We start from the raw sequence: 20451 nt of genomic DNA, 5'->3' as shown, positions 1-20451 counted from the left end.
GTAACCTTCTCAGAGACACTCATTTACATTTACATAGAGTAGAGTGGAAAATAATTGTGTTTCCTTGAGAAAAAAAGGTTGTCTTCTACCTTTTTGTGTGTCAGCCCCAACACTGCTTTTGAAATTACATCTGTGGAAAGGACACTTGGAAAGGCAATGCTATTTGTTACAAGCACTGTTCAAATCATTTACAAGTGCCTTCAGCTTTTTCCTTCTTAGGAGTATACCTTGCTTAACTTTAGTGTATGTTACCCTTCAATAACAATGTATCATGTGATAACTTTCATTCTAAAGAGGTTTCTCAGAACATTTCCCCTCTGAGAGTCTTAAGCAAAGATTGTACATTAAATGGTTTTATAAAAGACCCGGGATAAAGGCTATTATCCGCATGTAACATTCACTTGTACCGTATCTCATGATCGATTGACATAAAGCAGTTTATTGGTCAATATCGCCGGCCAAGGGCAGAGACAGAGGTCCAATTCCAGCCATCTGGAAATCTATTATCACAGGGCTAATGCACAGGCTTTCACCTCTAGAGATCTGGTTTCAGCTTCATCAGTTAAAAGTGAGTTGGGTGATCTTCTTTTACCACATTAGAGACGCATTATGCAGTTTAGCCTAAAGAAACACCATTGGTCACGGGCATCCATTTAGTACAAGTCAACCTCGGGGAAGAGTCCAGTCTCCTCACCATGCCTCCATCATTGATCACTTATTCCCTGCTCAGGCTGACCCTAGACAAAATCATGACGTAGGCAGAATTAGATGGGGTGACTCTTAGTCTGTTAGTCAGTGGTATAGACTAATGAAAGAAATAGAAGAGTGGAAGAAGGGACAAAAGACCTGTGTCCTAGGCCCAGATGGGCTTGAGCACGTCACGACTTTTCTGTGGTTCATTACCTTTGTCTGTAAAATGCGGATAGCAACCACCCTTCAATCCTGAGTGCTCTTGGAGGATCAAAAGAACTCGTGGCTATGAAAGCTATAAATTATTTGCAAATGACAGGATGACTGCTATCATTTTGTGCCCTCATTTTTCCTTAAATTTTCCACATGCCCTCCCCCATTTACAGAAGCCTACTGCCCTCCTATTACCTCTGCTTCTCCCCAGACCAGGCTACATCCCCAGGCTTTACCAACCCCTCTATCCCAGTAACGATTTCCCTGTTGTTTCCCCTTCCCGCAAGGTCTGATCTCAGCTAGATGCCAAATAGTCTAGCAGAGAACCTACTACTCCCTGTGCTTAGGCGGGAAAAGTGCTGCCCCACCCAACACTTATTAGAGACTCTGAATTTTCCAGAGCAATTTCAATAGTGACACAAGATGATTAGGATCTCAGAGGGGTGAAGAAAGAACTTTTACCAATTTTCAAACCTAAAGGAGGGCATGGTGCCTCGGTCAGTATTCTGCTGGGCACCAAGCCCGGGAAATCCAGGGCCAGGCTGAAGGAAATAAAGATAGCTACTGTCCATCCGTATCCCAAACTCATGTGACTTTTCTACATCCCCAGACCATAAGGAACTCTGTAGATGATACAGCTCACCTGTGATTCGAAGACACAGGCTTCAGTTTAGAACTTCATTCCAGGGCTAAATGGGACGTTACTCCCTCTACTCCTCTCATATTACCTCAGATATGTCAGTTGGTTAAATTGGAACCGAAGACTCTCTTAAGCTAGCTCAAAACCGTCCACTGCTGGATTATTAATGAATATATACTTTTTAAAACCCAAATAGAGTTCTCCACATTTCTATCAGTGTTTCTGGGTCACTTTCCTTCAGCCACAATTTGGTTTCCTCTCAGGAAGTGCAAGCTAGGATTCATTTGGTCTTAAACCAAATTATTAGATAACTATGCTGCCCCCAAATCATATCAAGATAAGTATCCATCTCACTAAATGCAAATGTTTTCAGATAAGGCCCTGCGCGGAATATCCGGGGCTACTGTACTCCTACCCCTTCACCCTGCACCCCCACTCCCCGGGAAGAGCCAGTGCAATCAAGGTCCTCCTATGAGGGCAGAGCTCTTGGAACAAAAATACACAACTTTCCAGCTCCCTCATTTCAGCTGTACTTACCCACACATTCCTAATCCGTATTTTGCAAATGACATCATTCCTAATCTATATTTTGCAAAAGAATTAAGGAAAATATTACAAGGAGTAAACTGAAGGGTTTAGGGCCTGGTGAGGAGGCAAATGATGGGGTCAGGTTCAGGGGCTAGGTACAGGGACCAAGAGAAGAGTAGGTATTAGGGCTGCTCCTGCCTATGAGGTCTTGATAGCTTTTTAAGGGGACAGTCCCCTACCCTGAATCTTCCTCAGTGGAGGGCTTTATTGAGTGTCAAAAAAATAAACAAATAACAGGGAGCCTATTCAAAATTCAGATTATACATCTCACCCCCTGAAATGGATCAGTAGGTCTGGATTTGGGGCTGCTTTTTTTTTTTTAGCAGATACAAGTTATTCTGAAGCAGGTGGCCAGAGGACCTCACCTGGGGATCTTCCAGCTATTGATTTCATTACTTAATGAAACAGAGCAAAATATAAATGAGCAACTTTGAAATGAAGGCACTGGGCTTTATGAATGGGGCTCCCCATGCAAGCGTGATCCCAGGGGAAGGTGTGTGTGAAGATCCTCGAAGAGAAGGGTGAAGCTTGAGAGAATTCATTCAGCTGACATGGGACAGGCACACTACATACCTGCATAAAAGGAGGCATTATAGTGCTTAATCGCTACCTCTCCAGGGTTTTAAAAATGTACTCTATGGTCCTTGATTGCTTGAAAATCTAGGGAAAGATGTCGAAGAGCAATACCCACTAATAATGGCAAGAGACAGCTGTGAAGAATGACTTTATCTGGCCTCCAAGTGAAATGATACAGACATCTCCCCCAATCTTATAAGAACATCGTTTCTGTATTTTTATTTACTCCTGCAAATATAAACAGTGTTTATAGTATGCTTCGTGTTGTACAAGGAAGGGATGCTTAAAACAGCCCCACAATTTCTGCGTATAAAATAAATATCTGTATTGTCCATTCTATTCTGGCCATCTCAACACAGTATTTCAGCAATGATTTTGTTTTAGGGGATCTCAATTTTGAAAACTATTTTCAATATTCCAAAAAGGAAATCTTTTATCTCTCTAAGAACATACAGTTCAAAATCAAATATTTTCAATTTTTTGAGTATGTTAAAAATCTTCTCGAAAGATGTAAGCAAAAATAATAGCAGAAGTCCTTGGTAGCAAAATGGTTGGGGGAAATCTCACTTCAAAGAAGTATCTCACACTTCAGCTATATCCTGGCAACTAAAGGTAGCTTCATCAAGAATCAAATTCATTTCAGAATTAAAAGCCTTTATAAATGTTCTGCTCCAGAACTCACTCTGGAACGCAAATCGCTACATCTGCCATTGAGTCACATGCAATGTCAGGTTGAATTTTTGTTTTTTAATGATTTTATTTTGGTCTCAAAAACAGAAAAAATAAGGCAAGAAAGATAGCACAAGAAAGAGAAGCTGTCAGAAAAATGAGCACATTCCAAAAACCAAATAAGCTGTCTCCCCAAAAAAGCATCACTTTCTTTGTTGTTTATCATATGCTGAAGTGATTTGCATGCTGTTATTTCAGGTGGAACTTTCCATTACATTTTCATTCTCTCAAGAGCCAGTTGCTACCCCCTCCTCAGTCTATCTAGTTGCTATGGAAACGATGATGTACAGTAGGACAGAGCAAAGGTAACAAGGCTTTCAGCAGAAATATTAACAAAGGAATCATCTGGAAAGAATGTGGAAATTGCTCTCCATCAGGCAAAAAATATATTGAAAAAAATACCTACATTTATAATCTGCCCTAAAAGAATAATTATCTAGCAGTAAGCACTTTAACCGTCTTTGTTCAACTGATTTTATTTTTTTTTTATTTTTATTTTTTTAAAGATTTTATTTATTTATTTATTTAACACAGATAGAGACAGTCAGCGAGAGAGGGAACACAAGCAGGGGGAGTGGGAGAGGAAGAAGCAGGCTCCAAGTGGAAGAGCCTGATGTGGGGCTCGATCCCATAACGCCGGGATCACGCCCTGAGCCGAAGGCAGACGCTTAACCGCTGTGCCACCCAGGCGCCCCTCAACTGATTTTATTTTTTAAACCTGGATAACATGATATTATGTTACAGCTTGAATTTTATTCACTTTCTTGCCCTCCCAAGTGTTGAGAGCTTTAGGGTTTTATATATATATATATATATATATATATATATATATATATATATATATATATATATATATATATGAAAGGATCCTGGGGGCACCTGGGTGGCTCAGTTGGTTAAGCGTCTGCCTTTGGCTCAGGTCATGATCCTGGAGTCCCAGGATCCAACTGCATTGGGCTCCCTGCTGAGTCTGCTTTCTCCCTCTGACCCTCCCCCCTCTCATGCTCACTCTCTCATTCTTTCTCTCTCAAATAAATATATAAAATCTTTTTTAAAAATTAAAAATAAATAAAAGGAGATTGGTTTAGGGGCGCCTGGCTGGTTCAGTCAGAAGAGCATACAACTCTTGATCTCTGGACTGTGAGTTTGAGCCCCATGTTGGGGGTAGAGTTTATTTTTTTTTTAATTGGGGGGGGATTGGTGTAAATTTGGCAGGCTAACTTGGTGGAAGTCATTTCAGATTCCTCACACTCACAGAGAATCTTCCATGGCTCACGTTTTCAAAGGCAGTGGTTAACCTAGAACTCATACTCAGCTTTGAAATGTGCATGTCACCTTAGACAAGTATCTTGAACTCTAAATCTTTGTTCCCTCCTCTGGAAAATAAGATGATACCACTTATGTCACAAAGTTGTGTAAAGATTGGATCTAATGAAAAGTTTGGCACATGATAGGCATTCAATAAATGCTCGCATGGAGGCATTATAACCGATTTCCTCAGCACACACCAACTGAATGGAGAAGGCGGTTTGGAGAATCCTCGTGGGTCGTAAGACAGTTCGGAGAAAAGGATCCAGGCTTGGCCTCAGAATTTCTGTGAATAATCCATAAAGTGGGTTATCCACACAAGCAGATCATCAAGCGTTGGCTATCCATGGAAAAGAGCTTCCCCCATGCATCCAAGATAAAGGCCCTGGTGGGCACGATAATTCCAGGCTGTGGTTTGACACTGAGTGCTGGCAATGTTAGCCTTCCCCACAAGCTCAACTATTCAGAGCACAGATATATCACATTATAATATCCACCCTGTGGCAAAAGCGATTTGAGAGCAGTGCAAACTCCTCCCTTCTTCTCTCCACCAGCGTCCAGACTGCTAAATATTTGGTGCCAGTGGTTACGGTTGATTCCATTTCCAGAAATGCAATGCAGCTGGAAAATATTTTTTCTCATAGTGGAAAAAGCCTCCACTGTTATGTATCTCTTCAACAAACACAGGAAATTGTTATGATACATATAGAAATTGACTTTAATGCAAGGTAAAGCACATGATTTACCAAGCCCCACACAGGAAAGAAAGGCCATGTTGCTACTATCAAGTGAATTTATCACATTTCATATTACCATTTGTGATTATTGGCTCTCCTGAAAAGGGGTCCCTTTTCTACAAGTGTAGCTAGGTGATTTTAGAATTGTGTTGGATATATAAATTTGTTTGTTGGTATAAGTCCTTTCAACTCAATTCCTTTAATTGTTTTACAAAAAATGAGAAAATAAGCTGACATTGACTTTTAAACTTTCGTTGCTTTCTATTTTTACTATGTTAAATGAGTTGGCGACCCTAACTTTAGGAATTCATTCAAAAGATTTAAATAAATCACGCAAAGCTCCATTTCTTTATTCATCCAGTCTTGAGAAATCTACTTTCAATTTAAATTAACAGTATTTGCAAGAAAACCTCCATTTACAGGTACTTACAATGAGTCCTACAATGTGGTAGGCATTTTAGTACATTACACTGTATAATCCTCACAACCACTCAGTGAAGTAGGTATGTTGTTATTTTACAAAGAAACCAAGGGTGGGAGAGGCTAACTCGTCTGCTCAAGGCCATAAAACTAAGAATGCTAGAACCAGGATCCCTTGTTCGATTCCAAGCCAATTCTTTGAATTCTTCTTTCCAATTCTTCTAGCACTTGAATACGTAACTGAACTTCTCTAAAAGTTGGAAACCAACTCTTCTAGAAATTTAATTAAGAATCACCCTTACTTGGTCTTCGATTGTGATGATGATATATTATTCTTAACTCCATTAAAGTCTATGACAATGGTTCCAACTCTGGGGAGCTTTTTTAATACAGATGTGTAGGCCCCCACTCCAGCAAATTTAATAGACCATCTGGGGTGAGGACCAGGCATCTTTTATATAGTTTTAAAGTGCTCCAGATGATTCTAATGTGTAGACAAGATTGAAAACCACATCTTTAAAATATAATATCCTATTGAATCTAGGAAGTCATAGATTGTAAGTCACATCCTGATTTCCGTGATGTTAAAATGGGAACCATAGTTGAAAGTGATATCAAGATACCAGGAATTGTGTGACCCATCCCAGTTCCAGGGATGTTAAAATATGAACAAACGTACATTTCAGAATCATTAAAAGAGAGTTCGCCACATAAGGTGAAGAAGAGTAAGACATGCTCTTGGGCTGCTCAGTTATATAAAACAAACAAGTTAGAGTAAAAAATGCCCTTGAAAGCATTTTTTTTTAATATAAGGCTTTGTGGTTTGATTATTTTCTATTTGCGCCTAACAGTTATTACTCATCTCCTTAATATAGAAGGTGAGAACCATATAGTACATTATCCCCAAAAAGTTTGCTCTGCCAGTCAGCCACTCACACACCAGCAATCCAGAGGTAGAGGTGAAAGATTATAAGCAGACTCTTTCAACTCAGGTAGAGCCCATTTGAGGTGAGAATCCAGAGTAACTGCTCTTCCTGCCCCCTCCTCCGAGCTCAGGAGACTTTTCTTCAACATTCCCCAGCACCTGCTCCTCCCTCCCTGGTCCCATAAAGATCAGCAACAGATAATTCCATTTTCTATCTCATACAAACGAATGTGGACAGAGAGTAAGAAAGGGAGACGGGTTAAATGAACATTTGCATTCCTTAATCCATATGTAATAGAATAACATGGAGCCATTTAAAATCACGTTGTAGAGTACTAATATCACACCAAATTCTCACAGTACACAGTTAAGTAAAAAATTAAAGTTGCAAAACAACAATCAAGACTGGAGAAATTACACAAAATATTACTGCATCAAAATGCTGTGATAACAGATTTCCTTTTCTTTATACTTAATTTTCCAAATTTTTATAGCAAATGTATGTTAAAAATCAGAAAAAGTGTTAGGGCACCTGGGTGGCTCAGTTGGTTAAGCGTCCAGCTCTTGATTTCAGCTCAGGTCATCATCTCAGGGTCATGAGATTGAGCCCCACATTGGGCTCCACACTGGGCATGGAGTCTTCTTGAAAGATTCCCTCTCTCTCCCCACTTCCCTTTCTGCCCCTCCCCCTTCACGCTGTGCTCTCTCTCTCTCTAAACTAAATAAAATATTTGTTTTTAAATCAGAAAAAGTGTTACACATATATGGAGTAAATGTGGTTATTATACAAATTAGAATAACTACATGGAAAATTCCTAAGAGCCAATATTAAATATGAAGTAAAAGAATATAAAACTGTAACTGTCATAAAACAAAAAGTCTTTCTATCATGCGTAGACAAAAAAGAGTAGTAAAAGGAAAAATACCAAAATGTTATTAATTAATTATCTTCAGGTGGTGGGTGATCACTTTAAATATCTAGTTATTCAATATTATTCTTTATATTCCTAATTTTTTTAAAGAGAAAGTGTGGCTTTAAATTTTCAAGCATATAAAAACTATCACATCGCATACTCACTGCTTGTATTTAATGGAATTAAGATTTGCCATATTTAATTCAGGTCTCTCTATTTTTAAGGAATAAAATATTATATAGCTAAAATCTAATCCCTCCTTCATTCTCCCCCCTTTTTTAGAGGTAATCATCATTCCGTAATTATGCATGTTGTAGAACTTTTGCTACTTATATATGTATGTATAAACCACATTTACTACATTTTAATGTGCCAAGCAGTATCATACTATACATATCCTTTTGTGGGTTTTTTTCCCTTTAAGTTTTTGCCATGTTAATATGTAGTTCTAATTCACTGATCTTAACTACTGTACACTATTCCATTATCCTCAAACTTCAGCATACGTCGGAATCATGTAGAGGCCCCACAGTATAATGCTTCCATGAATGAACATGGCTGTGTTACTGTATAACTTTACTATGGGCACTAACATTCACATTTCATAAAATTTTTACATGATATAAAACATTATGTGTCACAGATATTTTTAAGCTTCTAAAAATGTAAAAACTATTTGCCAGCTAAGCAGAAACAGACAGGTAGCTGGATTTAACCCAGGAGGCTGCAACCAGTCAAACCCCCACTCTCATCAATAGAGGTTTGGATCATTTCTACATTTTTGCCATTACAGACAGTGCTCCTTGAGCATTTATGAGAAAGTCTTAGAGTAAATACTTGGAAGTGAAATAACTGATTCATAGAGGAGAGTTATCTCCCAACTGTACTGGGAATTACCAATTCTTTCTACAAATAGCACAAAACCTGCCCTCCACCAACAATGAGTATGAGTTCTGTTTTCTTAAATCCTCGAGCATAGATGGTTTTAGCAGGCCTTTTGATGTTTGCCCATCCGGTGGCTGTGGAATGGTACCTCACTGCTGTTTTATTTTGCCTTGCTGTGGTCATTCCTGAGGTTGCTATCTTTTTAGTTTTGACCATTTGCTTTTCCTTTCCTATCTTCACTTTCACGTAGCTCACAATAATAGAAAAGGAGGAGAATGCCAAGTTAATTATTCAGGACTCACTTGCTCCAAAGCTCGTCAATATAATGGAATTTCCTACTCAGGTCCAAAGAAGCAGCTCACTGGTGCTGGAATTACTGACTCTTCCCTCCCCGTGTCATTAGCACACTGGCGAAACTGGAAATTAAGTTTCCCTTAGACTAAACAAGAGAGGTCCCTTGACTTACAGACTCGTTGACTTCTCTCTCCGACTGATCATGGTTATGGTCTCAAGAAAGTGGTTCCAGGCATTCCTTTCCCTAGAGCTCACCTCACCAGGACATGCATAATGCTTTTCTTAGAAATGCCATCCTGTTCTCTTACTCACGCTCTGCTGCTAGGTCACCCAGGAAATGAGATAATAAAACTACTGAAATTAATTAAAAGCATCTGTTATACTAAACAAATAAAGCATCTTGTGTCTTTCAGAAAAAAATCAGAGCAAATTTTTTCCTACCATGACGTCTAATGAAGCCACCTTCTAAAACCATGTTCTTCAGTCTGGCTCTTCCAACTATTTCATACCCAACCTGTGCCTCAAGAGTCACTTGGTTTCTCTTTCCAGCTGTCAGCGGGGCAGTCGGCTTACACTCAGCCACATCCCTGTTCCTCTAACCATATGCGTTTCTTATATTTCACTCAATTTCCCATTCTGAAACTAGGAAATCAGATTATTTTAGTGTATCAGGGAAATATGAGGGGACCCAACGGGCTGTGAATCTCTTTGACTAGAATCCCAAATTACATGTATTAGGTTAACTACAATCACTCTCAGATCTTGTTTCTTTCTTCTGTTCCCCCCGCCCCCATGTTTTCAACATTGTCTCAAGCTGCTTTCTTAGGGTCACACTTACTCAATGAGAATATCATAAATGAAGGAAATTGAGTTGGAGGGTTTTAGAATCTTCATCTCATCATCTAATGACTTGACTAGCATTTATGAGCAGCCTAACTCCAGCTAATTCACTCTCTGAATCTTTAGCTGCCATACAATTTGAACATCAAACCCTAAAACCACAGGGTGGGTGTTTTCCTGCTCTGGTGAAATAGTCTTTTCAAGTTTTCCTAAAGGGAAAGGTTTTTAAAGCTATCCCTGGTAGCCTGCAAGTCCTCAAAAACCACATTCAAATGACTGCTTTTGTCCCCACTGCTTAGAGCTTTCCAAGTTTTTCATCACTCTGTGGGTCCAGATAGAGCCACTCAAGTTAAACATGACTTGGGAAGAGAAAGATTAGACAGGACATTAGAGAGCTTCTCTAGTCTCCCCAAAATCCGGCTCTCGGACACCCTCATCACCCTGCACTTCAGCAGCAACTGTACGACTGAGAGCCTTACGGTGAGAGGAGAGTCATCCTTTCATCTATCCACCCACTTATCCATCAAATTCTCCCACTCTCACACTCCTCAGCAGCTTGCCAAGCATTCTTCCCCACTCTACACCTACAGTCTTCATGGGTGTCCTGCTAACGTACTACAGTGTCCTTTCCGTAAGCCCACAACACAGACCAGGAAGAGCCACGCTCAGAGCACTGGCTTACCTGCGGCAGGGAAGATCCTTGGGTCACACCTCATAACTCAAACTGGATGAAGCAAAAATCCATGGGTAGAACTTTAGAGGTCAAATGATGTCATTAGCATTTGAAATCTCAACTCCCCACTGTGCGGTCTTCATTCTTAGCTTCCTCTTAGGAATCCCCCCCCCCCCAGACAGGTCTCTTGCACGGTAAACTGAGCCCCAGTCTCAAAGTTTTTTTATCAGGAAACGCAAGACCATCTCCCTTTCTGTTCCATGACTCCTTCAGCCTCATGTGATTCCTCACTTTCCTCAGGCAGAGAAACAGCTATTAGGAAAATGGCCAGGAATGAGTCATAGCACAGGGCAGAGGGCTTGGGTTGTCATCTCAACTCTGTTACTTCTCTGTTGTGTGTTCTTGAACAATTTGTTTTTTTTCTCTCTGGCCCTTAATTTCCTCATCTGTAGAATGTCATGATCTCTGTGAACCCTTCCGCCAAGCAAGTGCCCCTCCCCCCATTGAACTAGTCACTTCCTCCCAAATACTCACAACACACTGTCCTGCATTTACCCTGACACACCAGATCCTAGAGGAGTAGCTCCTGGAAAGCAGAAATTTCTCTTGTAGCTCTAAGCCAGGACACAATGGGTACGGAGTATTTCATTCATTGGTAGGATCAGGAGACCCCAGAGCTCCCCTAATCTTTGAAGTCACATGATTTATCTGGCCATTGTACCCCAATCTGGATTTATCCCTAACTGGCTGGACCAATCCCCTCTGCGTCCTTTCCTTCTCTGAAGCAGCTCCCAAAACCCAATCTCCACTTTTGAGCTTTTCCAGACTAACTAACCTCTTCCAGTCTTTACACCCCATTCAGATTCCTCTGCGTTACTTACTACAGGCCATATGACCCCAGGTAGTCCTTCCCTCTGCTTGTGTGCTTTGAAAATGCCATCATTGTGACCCAGTCTTGCCAGTCTTTCCATTTTCGAGCCTCCAAGCCTGATTATTGCAGAACCGTCTTGGCTTGCAAGGTGCCAGAAATCAAGGGCTGTCGATCCGTCTAGACAGTGCCCCAAGCATGTAGCTGTCTCATAAATGCTTTTAGGGATAATGAATGGTAATGACATTCAGATTGATTATGTTATAATGTTCTGCAGTGTATGTTCCAGATGAGCACAAGGGTCAATTTAAAAAGTCCAATTCAGTGACTATCAATGGAAGATGGCAACTCACAAATATGGGAGGGGGCTTATAGTTTGAAAGAACATATTCAATATGATTATATTATTTTATATATTTGGAAAATGTAAAAAAAATGCTATTTAAAACACAAACTAGGGGCGCCTGGGTGGCTCAGTCAGTTAAACATCTGCCTTCGGCTCAGGTTATGATCCAAGGGTCCTGGGGTCAAGCCCCGAGACAGACATCAAACTCCCCGCTCACTGGGGAGCCTACTTCTCCCTCTTCCTCTGCCCCTCCCCCTGCAGCCACCCCCACTCCCCGCCCCCCATGCCTGACCTCGAGCGCTCTGTCAAATAAATAAAATCTTAAAAATGTTTTAAAAACATTTAAAACACAAACTATAACTTTGATTCATGGGTACTTGACATATTAATCCTTCTTATCTTCACAAGCCTACCTTTCATCAGATATGTCTACTAAAGTTCAAGGAGGTGAAGTTACTTCTTCAGGGTCAGGTAGGACACAACAGAGGTAGGATTTGAATTCAGGGCCAGTGTTTGTTCTACTACATTGTTTCTCACTGAAAGAGGCAGCAAGTGTGGAGGGCCCAGACCTTCCCTGATTTTGTACTTTGTCATTCTCCCTCCCTGATTGATATAAGTGGGAAAGGGTAGGATCCTTTGAGATTTCATTAAAACTTGGCCCCACATGATGGGGTGAGCAAGACTTTCTAATAATCAACAACAAATTCTCTAGGCACCAGAGCTCTACTGACACCCAGTCTCACGGCACAAGAATTAACACCCCATCTCCTTCCTTATGCTGAAGAGTCAGCGTGCCTCCAGTTTCTTCCCAGGAAAATGAAGTGGGTGGGTGGTCTGGCAGCTCAGCTCATCTCGTAGGCTTTGCTGATTGGCCTCTGAGAAGCTGGACAGTCAATCCACACTTTCTATTTTTAAGATTTTATGTATTTACTTCAGAGAGAGAGCACGTGAGCACAAGTAGGGGGAAAGGCAGAGGGAGAAAGATGGAGAAGCAGACTCCCCATGGAGCAGGGAGACCAATGTGGGGCTCCATCCCAGGATCCTGGGATCATGACCCAAGCTGAAGGCAGATGCTGAACCGAATGAGCCACCCAGGTGCCCTTCAACCTAGACTTTTGAACACCTTCTGTATACTGGGCATGTTGCAGACCTATATTACTATCTAGATTTTCCTTACAATGAAGCTACTAGACAGCTTGTTCTGTTTGACTCCCAGTGGTGATCTGGTAATGGTCGTATCATTTGAATAAGCCATCACATTTTTACAAACGCATCCCAGCATTGTGCTCCCACCTTTGTGACTGCCAGTTCACGTCTCATTTCATACTGCATTTTGCGTAATGATTTTTGAAGAGCAGCTTAAATCATCCACTCCTCGATGTTTGGAATCACTTTCAAGAAAAGGCTTTGGGGTGAGATTTCACACTTAGCAAATTTAAACACTACCATGGAGGCATAGAAAGCAGAAACAAAAATAGTTTTCAGCGCAAATTAGGTCATAAATTTGGGGCAGATACAGAACTGGCCTTAATAAAGACCTTGCTAAGAAAGTTGTAAGCAAAAGAAAAATGGCACACCACTGAGGTTTTTGAAGAGTGTGCTCTGCCCTGAATAAAGAAAACCTGAGGTTCCACAAGGTAGCTCCAATTCTTAAGTTAACACAGAGATGACATTTTTTGAAACACTTTCTGAAGGGATTTTGTTCTCAGTAAATTCTTCCAGTCAATACGCCTTTCATTTTCCTGCCCTTACAACCTTCCCCACCTGCCTCCCCCATTTTTCCTCCATTAAAGCTAAATTTGAAGGGTACCTGGCTGGCTCAGTTGGACGAGTCTGTGACTCTTGATCTCAAGGTCATGAGTTCAAGCCCCACACTGGGTATAGAGATTACTAAAATAAATAAATAAATAAACTTAAAAAAAAAAAACTGAATTTGAGACTGGTATCTACCACCTCATGACAGATCAAAATACAGTGAGAATGAACCAACCACATTTCTAAATTTAATTTTTTTTAGTATCAATTTTTTAAACTTCTAATAAAGACTAGTCTTGAAAACAAAGACCCTTCTGACTTGCAGAAACCAGGCTTTTGAACAGATAAAAGATTTTCTGAGGTTCAAAAACTTGGTTTTAAATATCAAGTGCTAGAGGGGCATCTGGGTGGCTCAGCTGGTTAAGCCTCCGACTCAGTTCTCTCCCTTCTCCCTCTGCGTTTCCTCCAGCCTCTCCCTCTCTGTCTCTCTTTTTAATATATATAGTTATGTAGGTGAGGTCAAGCCCCGCACTCAGCACAGTCTCCTTAACATTCTCTTCTCTCTCTCCCTGTCCTCCCCAGTACTTGCTCTCTAAATAAATAAATAAATAAATAAATAAATAAATAAATAAATAAAATCTTTAAATAAATAAATAAAATCTTTTTTAAAAAATCAAGTACTAGAGTCCTAAGTAACCTGTATATAAAGCTTATCCATAAATTATAGTTGGGGGGGATTTTTCTCTCCACTGGAAAGGGTGGAGATTAAAAATCTTTCTGGGTGGGAGTAGAGTGCTGTTCACTGCTGGTCTATTCTGCCCCACCCCACACCTGCCCCACCCTCTGCCCACGTGCCCTGCCCCCACACCCTGCCCCATACCTGCCCCAAGCACCACTCACATGCCCTGCCCCACACCTGTCCCAAGCCCCTTCCACCCATGCTGCCCACATGCCCTGCCCACGTGCCCTGCCCCACACCTGCCCCAGGCCCCACCCCCACACCCCACCCACACGCCCTGCCTCACACCTGCTCCAAGCTCTGTCCCAAGCCCTGCCCATGTGCCTAAATACCCTTCAGGGTATTCCAGAGTAGAGAGCCTGTGCTTGAAACCCCAGTAGGGCAAGTTTTCTCTAAAGGAAGCTCATCTATCAATGCCTCAGGGGGTAAAGCTGAAAGAGCCAGTGATGTGTCTGTGAGGAGTCCCAGCCCCAAGCCAAGGCAAGGCAAAGCAGAGGAAGGGCCAACACATCAGAAGGCATCTCCTGGTTGGAGCACGGTGGATACAGAGTATGGAATGGTGTTAGGAGTCGAGGGCTAGCAGGGAGAAGCCCTGTGGACATAACTGCAGAATCTAGGAGGGATTGAAGGCCAATAGACCTTAAAGACCATAGGGCCAGGGCGCCTACGTGGCTTAGTGGGTTAAGCGTCTGACTCTTCATTTCAGCTCAGGTCATGATGTCTCGGTGGTGGGACTGAGCCCATGTGGGTGGGGCTCTGCGCTCAGGGCAGCCCCTCCCGGCTCGCACTCCCTCGCTTGCTCTCTCTCACACACACAAATAAAATCTTAAAAAAATACACACCAAAAAAAAAAAAAAAAAAACAACCAAAAGAAAAAACCCGTAAGGCCAAGAACATCTCATAGAGTGCCAGCCAGAGCCAGAGGATTTCCCTAACACATTCTGCAAGCACCACCAGCACCTCCCCTGAACTTAGATGCAGACCCCAGAACCAGGGAGGGGGCAGAAGTCTGCTCATGACTGGATCTAGGCAGGAAATGACTGGGCCATTGCTAACTGGACTATTTCCCTTGAATTGGCAAGACTAGATTTTCAGGGCCCAAGGAGAATAGGATGTAGCAATAGAGATTAAGTTTGACCGTGAATTTTTACCCATTATTTTTACCCATTTTGGGGGTGAATTTTTTACCGATTACCCAACTATTAAGCCAGCAGAAAAGCGACATAAGTCAATCAGAAAAATACAATTATATGATCTCACTCATGGTGGAATTTAAGAAACAAAACACAGGATCATAGGGGAAGAGAGGAAAAAATAAAACAAGATGAAGTCAGAGAGGGAGACAAACCATAAGAGACTTAATCATAGGAAAAAAAGTGAGGGTTGCTGGAGGCGAGGGGGTCGGGGGATGGGGTAAGTGGGTGATGGGCATGAAGGAGGGCACGTGATGTAATGAGCCCTGGGTGTTATATAAGACTGATGAATCACTGACCTCTACCTCCAAAACAAATAATACACTCTATGTTAATTAACTGAATTTAAATTTAAAAAATTAAGCCAGCAGAAAGTTTAGCCTTCAGCAGAGCAAAATAAATCCAGAAAGGGGGGAAGAGGGCAGGGAGCACAGATATTGCCACCTAATCACTGTGGTATTCTTTTCAAACTTCTCTGGCACAAAATAATATAAATATAATAGTATTAGAAAGCTTCTTGGCAATTTAAGCCATAGTCCTATCAGTGAATGCATGTCACCTTTTAAATTTTCCAGGTATTCTAAGGTTCTGTTCCAGTAGTTTACTTGAATATAATAATTATCTTTAAAATTTCAAAGTAAATGAGGCTGAGCATTTCGAAATGCCTATCTGATCACGTCAATTCTCCCCAACATCCACCACATGAGAGCAGGAGCTGGCCTGCCTTTGCTCGCCACTCTACAGGGATCTCCACTTTCGGAAGTTCACGTTACATCACTTTGCTTTTACGAAAGAGGACATGTTTTCACAAAAAAAAAAAAAAGAAAGAAAGAAATCAGAGGAGGATTTTTGCTTTTATGAAAAAAGGTGAAAATCGAAAATAGCATTTTAGCATTTGTCATGCAGCGAGTCTGCATAGAGGCAGCGTGCGCCCCAAGAAGCAAGAGTGGCGCCCCCGTGCTCCTTGCTGGGGAACCACACTGAGTGTCTGGGCCTCGAGCTGCCATACCTTTGAGCTATGTCTGTCAACACCTGTGCTTTATCCCAATTTATTTTGTGCATCTGGTAGCAAGATGGGTCCTAAGGTATCAGAAAAGCCTAAGCATGGTTATTTTTGGGGGTCACACTCAGAAAGTTTCCCATATAAATTAATGATAATGGCTTCTTACTTTAAACCACCCTTGGCTCATGAAAAGTTCCATAGGAACGCTCTACTTTCCTGAGGCAAGGGAAAACCTGTAATCCTAACACCTAGTAGGGAAGGGTGGCACCTAGTAGGCCCTCATTTGGTGAATGAGTGCAAAAGTGAATTAACTAATGCGATGAGACAGGTGAATTTCTGTCTCACTGAATTCTTAAGCTACCCTAAGTCACATTTACTTTCCCAGATGAAGGATGGCAAAGAACTCCTTGAATTTCAAATAGTTTGAACTGGTGAATCTTGGCAGTAACTGAGAAATGGCTCATATGTTTCCATTCTGTGAATCGCAGACCTAGTATCCCAAGTGCATTTATACATACATATTAATTGAGTTTATTTAATACAGTTCTTGAATCCTGAAATCTAATTAACACAGGCATTACTTTATTAAAAATTTGTAAGTTCGAATTTAGACCAGGGTAAATGTTAGGGTACGTTGAGGTATAATTCTTTCATATTGCAATTAAAATTAAAATTTATAGAACTGGTCGTGTAAGAAAAAACACATATAGAAATAACATTCTACTAAACTCAGGTAGTGGGAATGAACACACTTTCTTTTTCCCAGATTGCTCTGTAGAGGAATTTATGTCCACGACAAAACCCTTTCCCCGAAAAGAGTAGCAAAAAGGTCGGCTTTTGTTTTTATTCCCTGATCATTTGTTCATCTCAGCATAGTTTGATGCACACGTGAATATTTTTTATAGATTTACGACTATCTATAAAACACCTTCTCTCCAGAAATTCCCACATTCTCAGCAATTGTAGGGATTTAAGACTCTTACTTAATTCTCCACAAAATATGAGCAAAAGTGCAAATTCTTGTTCCTCATCCACCAAAATCTCTCAGGCAGTAAGTAATTAAAGTCTTTATCAGCATCACTGTGTGCTACATGACAATCTAGTCTCCCTAAAAATGAATGTATGGGGGGAAATTCCTCTCAATGATAGGCAAACAACAATTATTATTCTCTGTTATTAAAATGCTCTCAGTTAATTGCACAGATACCAGCAGAGAGATTACCTTAAAAGGCTGGAGACTAAAAGAAGGGAGTTAGGCAGAGTCTTGAACCTTCTGGTCTAATCTAGAGAACAGTTTACAGAGTGATTTAGTAAATATTTGTGAAGAACCATTAACACTGCGTAAACAATTCAATGCAGGCAAAGAAAAATGTATTTAAATAATTGTAAAAGAACCTCCCCTGATAAATACTGAAAATGAATTATTTCTAAATGAAAGCAGCCCAAATACATTCATAGAAGAATACTACCAACCGCATTTTCTAAGCATTCTTTGTTGTATATATACACAGTTTATCATCCTGGACTGTATTTATGAGAAGCACATGTTCAAAGTAAAAAAAAAAAAAAAACTGCTATTTTCACCCAGGATTATTTTACAGAGAATTCAGCGAGCTTAGTCCTTTCCTAGCATCTTTCCTATCTTAGTCCCAACAGAAATGAGATTTCACTGTTTGCTATATGCTGATAACGCACGAACTTGCCAAGGTTTGGTACCATACTTTCATTGACAAGGTGGAAGAAGAAAGAACACGTTAAATGAGGAAGTTCTGAGATTTCTCTTCACCTCCAAATGACGGATAAAGCTAGCCAGGGAACATGAAAATGAAGTGTCTTGGAAGGCTTCCTGACTCAATTAAAATCCAACTTTGATGAAATACTCTGTTAAAGGGAAAGATGGTGTCTCTCCAATGAAAACTGTGTAGGACAGCTGCTACGGGGGAAGCAGGTGGTTGAGTCTACCCTGAGGGCTCCAGAAATATTAATATTTAAACCTCTCGCATTTCACTCAAGTTCAGGGCAGCTTCCTAATGCCTGGAGGAAGACAGAGCAGAAAACTCACAAACTACAAAGCAGGGAATACCTTCTAATTTGGCCAGAGCGCGGTCTGTTGTCTGAATCCCTCTCAGCCTCTCTCTCTCTCTGCTGTTAGCTCACAAAGGCACTGCCTTCGTTTCAAAGCTGGCTGCTTCCTCTCTGCATCGCAGAGACATAACATGTCATCAGAACACAAGGATTTGCCAGGGCCATGATTTGTTTGTCTAGACTGGTCATTGAACTCTGTTTATTACTAAACATCATGTGGAATGGGCAGCAAATCAAAGGGGTTTCTGGGAACCTGCGAGGCCTGTCTCACTAAGCACAGCCAGGGCTGCACATGGACATGCTTCCTTCTCAATTTCCATGGCCTGGAGAGGCCTACCTTTCCCAGGGCCTGGGGCCTGTGACCACTAGACTAACCTTTCCACTTTTTTGGACTCAGGACGTGACCCCAGGTCACTTGTAACCCTCAGAGCCCCTCCCCACTATTGTTGGAGTAGGCAGCCCTTAAGAACCCTATATTCTGGGCGGCTGCATGGAGAGGTCATGAGGAATGACTAATGATTAACATTTGAAAATGAACCTGAGAGGAAAATGCTACCAATCACAGCAAAATGGTCTGTCAAAGAGCAGAGGGCCAAAGGGAAAAAAAAGCACATAAATAATAGCCTCTTTTCAAGATGCAAATGTGGCATTTAAAAGACCTCTTCAGGTTTGGTTTTACAAAGACACATAATTAGTAGATACAGCTTCATTTTTATGGATAATTGTTAGCCTAATTTTTAGTGAATACAGAAGTTCTCTGAAAGATTTAATCTAGAAGGTAAAATGGAGACTCGTGGCTTTTGCCAGAAAACAATGCGCGACTTGAGCTTTTTTTTTTTTTTTAAAGGAAACAACATTTCTGTTTCCTATAAAAATTAAATTGCTTCGGACAAAAATAAGTTCTCCTGTGCAACATTTCTGATACACACTGATTATGTTACAGAAGACCTAGGAGTGATGAGAGCTACTGGAAGAATCTCCAGGGCATACGTCTCTAACTGGAAAGGCCTAGGTACCAAATCCATGTGAACGTTCCACATTATCTAAATGGGGGCAAGTTACCAGGTTCGTGTTTCTTTTCTGCCTAGAATTAACAGCTTTCACACAAAGGGATAGTAAGCAACACGAAGCCCGTCCAAAGAGGTCTAGCTTCTGTCCTGTAACAATTTAGTGGCCAACATCAGACAGAGAAACTGAAAGGGTCAAAAAACACCCAAAACCTAGAACCACAGCCAGGGCCACCTGGCCTTCTCTTTGTGGAAGTCTCCAGTGGCCCAGCAGGAGATTTGGCCCCAGGCAGTCCACTGCACACTCTCTCTCTCTGTCTGCACAGACAGACCCAGATACGCATCATCCCAGAGGGGTGATCAACAACCACTGGCCTCCAAGTCCTCTCACGATTCTGGGGAAATTCCAGGGGAAGTGAGAGCGAGGGAGGACACCGACCTAGACGTTCCTGAGGCCCATCCTGATCAAGGCCCTTGGGATGACTTCCAAAAACCCCAAATAACAAAGAAGACCTCAAGGTGCCTCCCCAGTGATCCTGAGATGATGCAACCATACACCCGCGGTGAGGAACAACGGGGCGTCCGGGGCAGCTCCAGCCCTTGCAGAATGGTGTGAGGGAAATCAGACGCCTTAATATTATTGTCCCTGTCATGGAAATGTAACAGTTTTGTGATTAGAGCAATCAGCGTATCATTTATGAGTAGGAGTAAGATTCCATTTGCCCAGCCAGGTACCAGGAGTTACACTCCTGGGGGATGGAGGGCACACTTTTGATTTTCCTCTCCCTCTCCTCTCCTCAGCCCCATCAGGTAGGTGCCTGTAATGCTGGCTGAATTAAATTGGATGAACTAGGCAGAACTTTTTTTTTTTTTAAGATTTTATTTATTTGACAGAGAGAGACACAGCGAAAGAGGGAACACAAGCAGGGGAAAGGGAGAGGGAGAAGCAGGCTTCCCCCTGAGCAGGGAGCCCGACGCGGGCCTTGATCCCAGGACGCTGGGCCGAAGGCAGACGCTTAACGA

The 20451-nt window shown here is 41.5% G+C and overlaps 1 long non-coding RNA gene across 2 annotated transcripts in view; it reads right to left on the bottom strand.

Annotated features, from left to right (window-relative positions):
* LOC123800239 (uncharacterized) overlaps window positions 1–18553 on the bottom strand; it is an 86142-nt gene extending 67589 nt beyond the window's left edge. The window contains exon 1 of one of the 2 annotated variants that reach the window (XR_015724472.1): window positions 18420–18553. This is a non-coding gene — a long non-coding RNA (uncharacterized LOC123800239). Of the gene's footprint in view, window positions 1–10441; window positions 10696–18419 lie in introns of those variants that run through there. The other variant, XR_006781868.2, reaches the window with a different exon arrangement.
* Between the last annotated feature and the right edge of the window lie 1898 nt (window positions 18554–20451).

The sequence above is a fragment of the Ursus americanus genome, chromosome 5 (genome assembly GCF_024610735.1).
Source record: "Ursus americanus isolate L20-20 chromosome 5, mUrsAme1.1.p, whole genome shotgun sequence".
Lineage (NCBI taxonomy): Eukaryota > Metazoa > Chordata > Mammalia > Carnivora > Ursidae > Ursus > Ursus americanus.
Note: the sequence above shows the minus strand (reverse complement) of the source record. Positions and strands in the feature narration are given on the sequence as shown.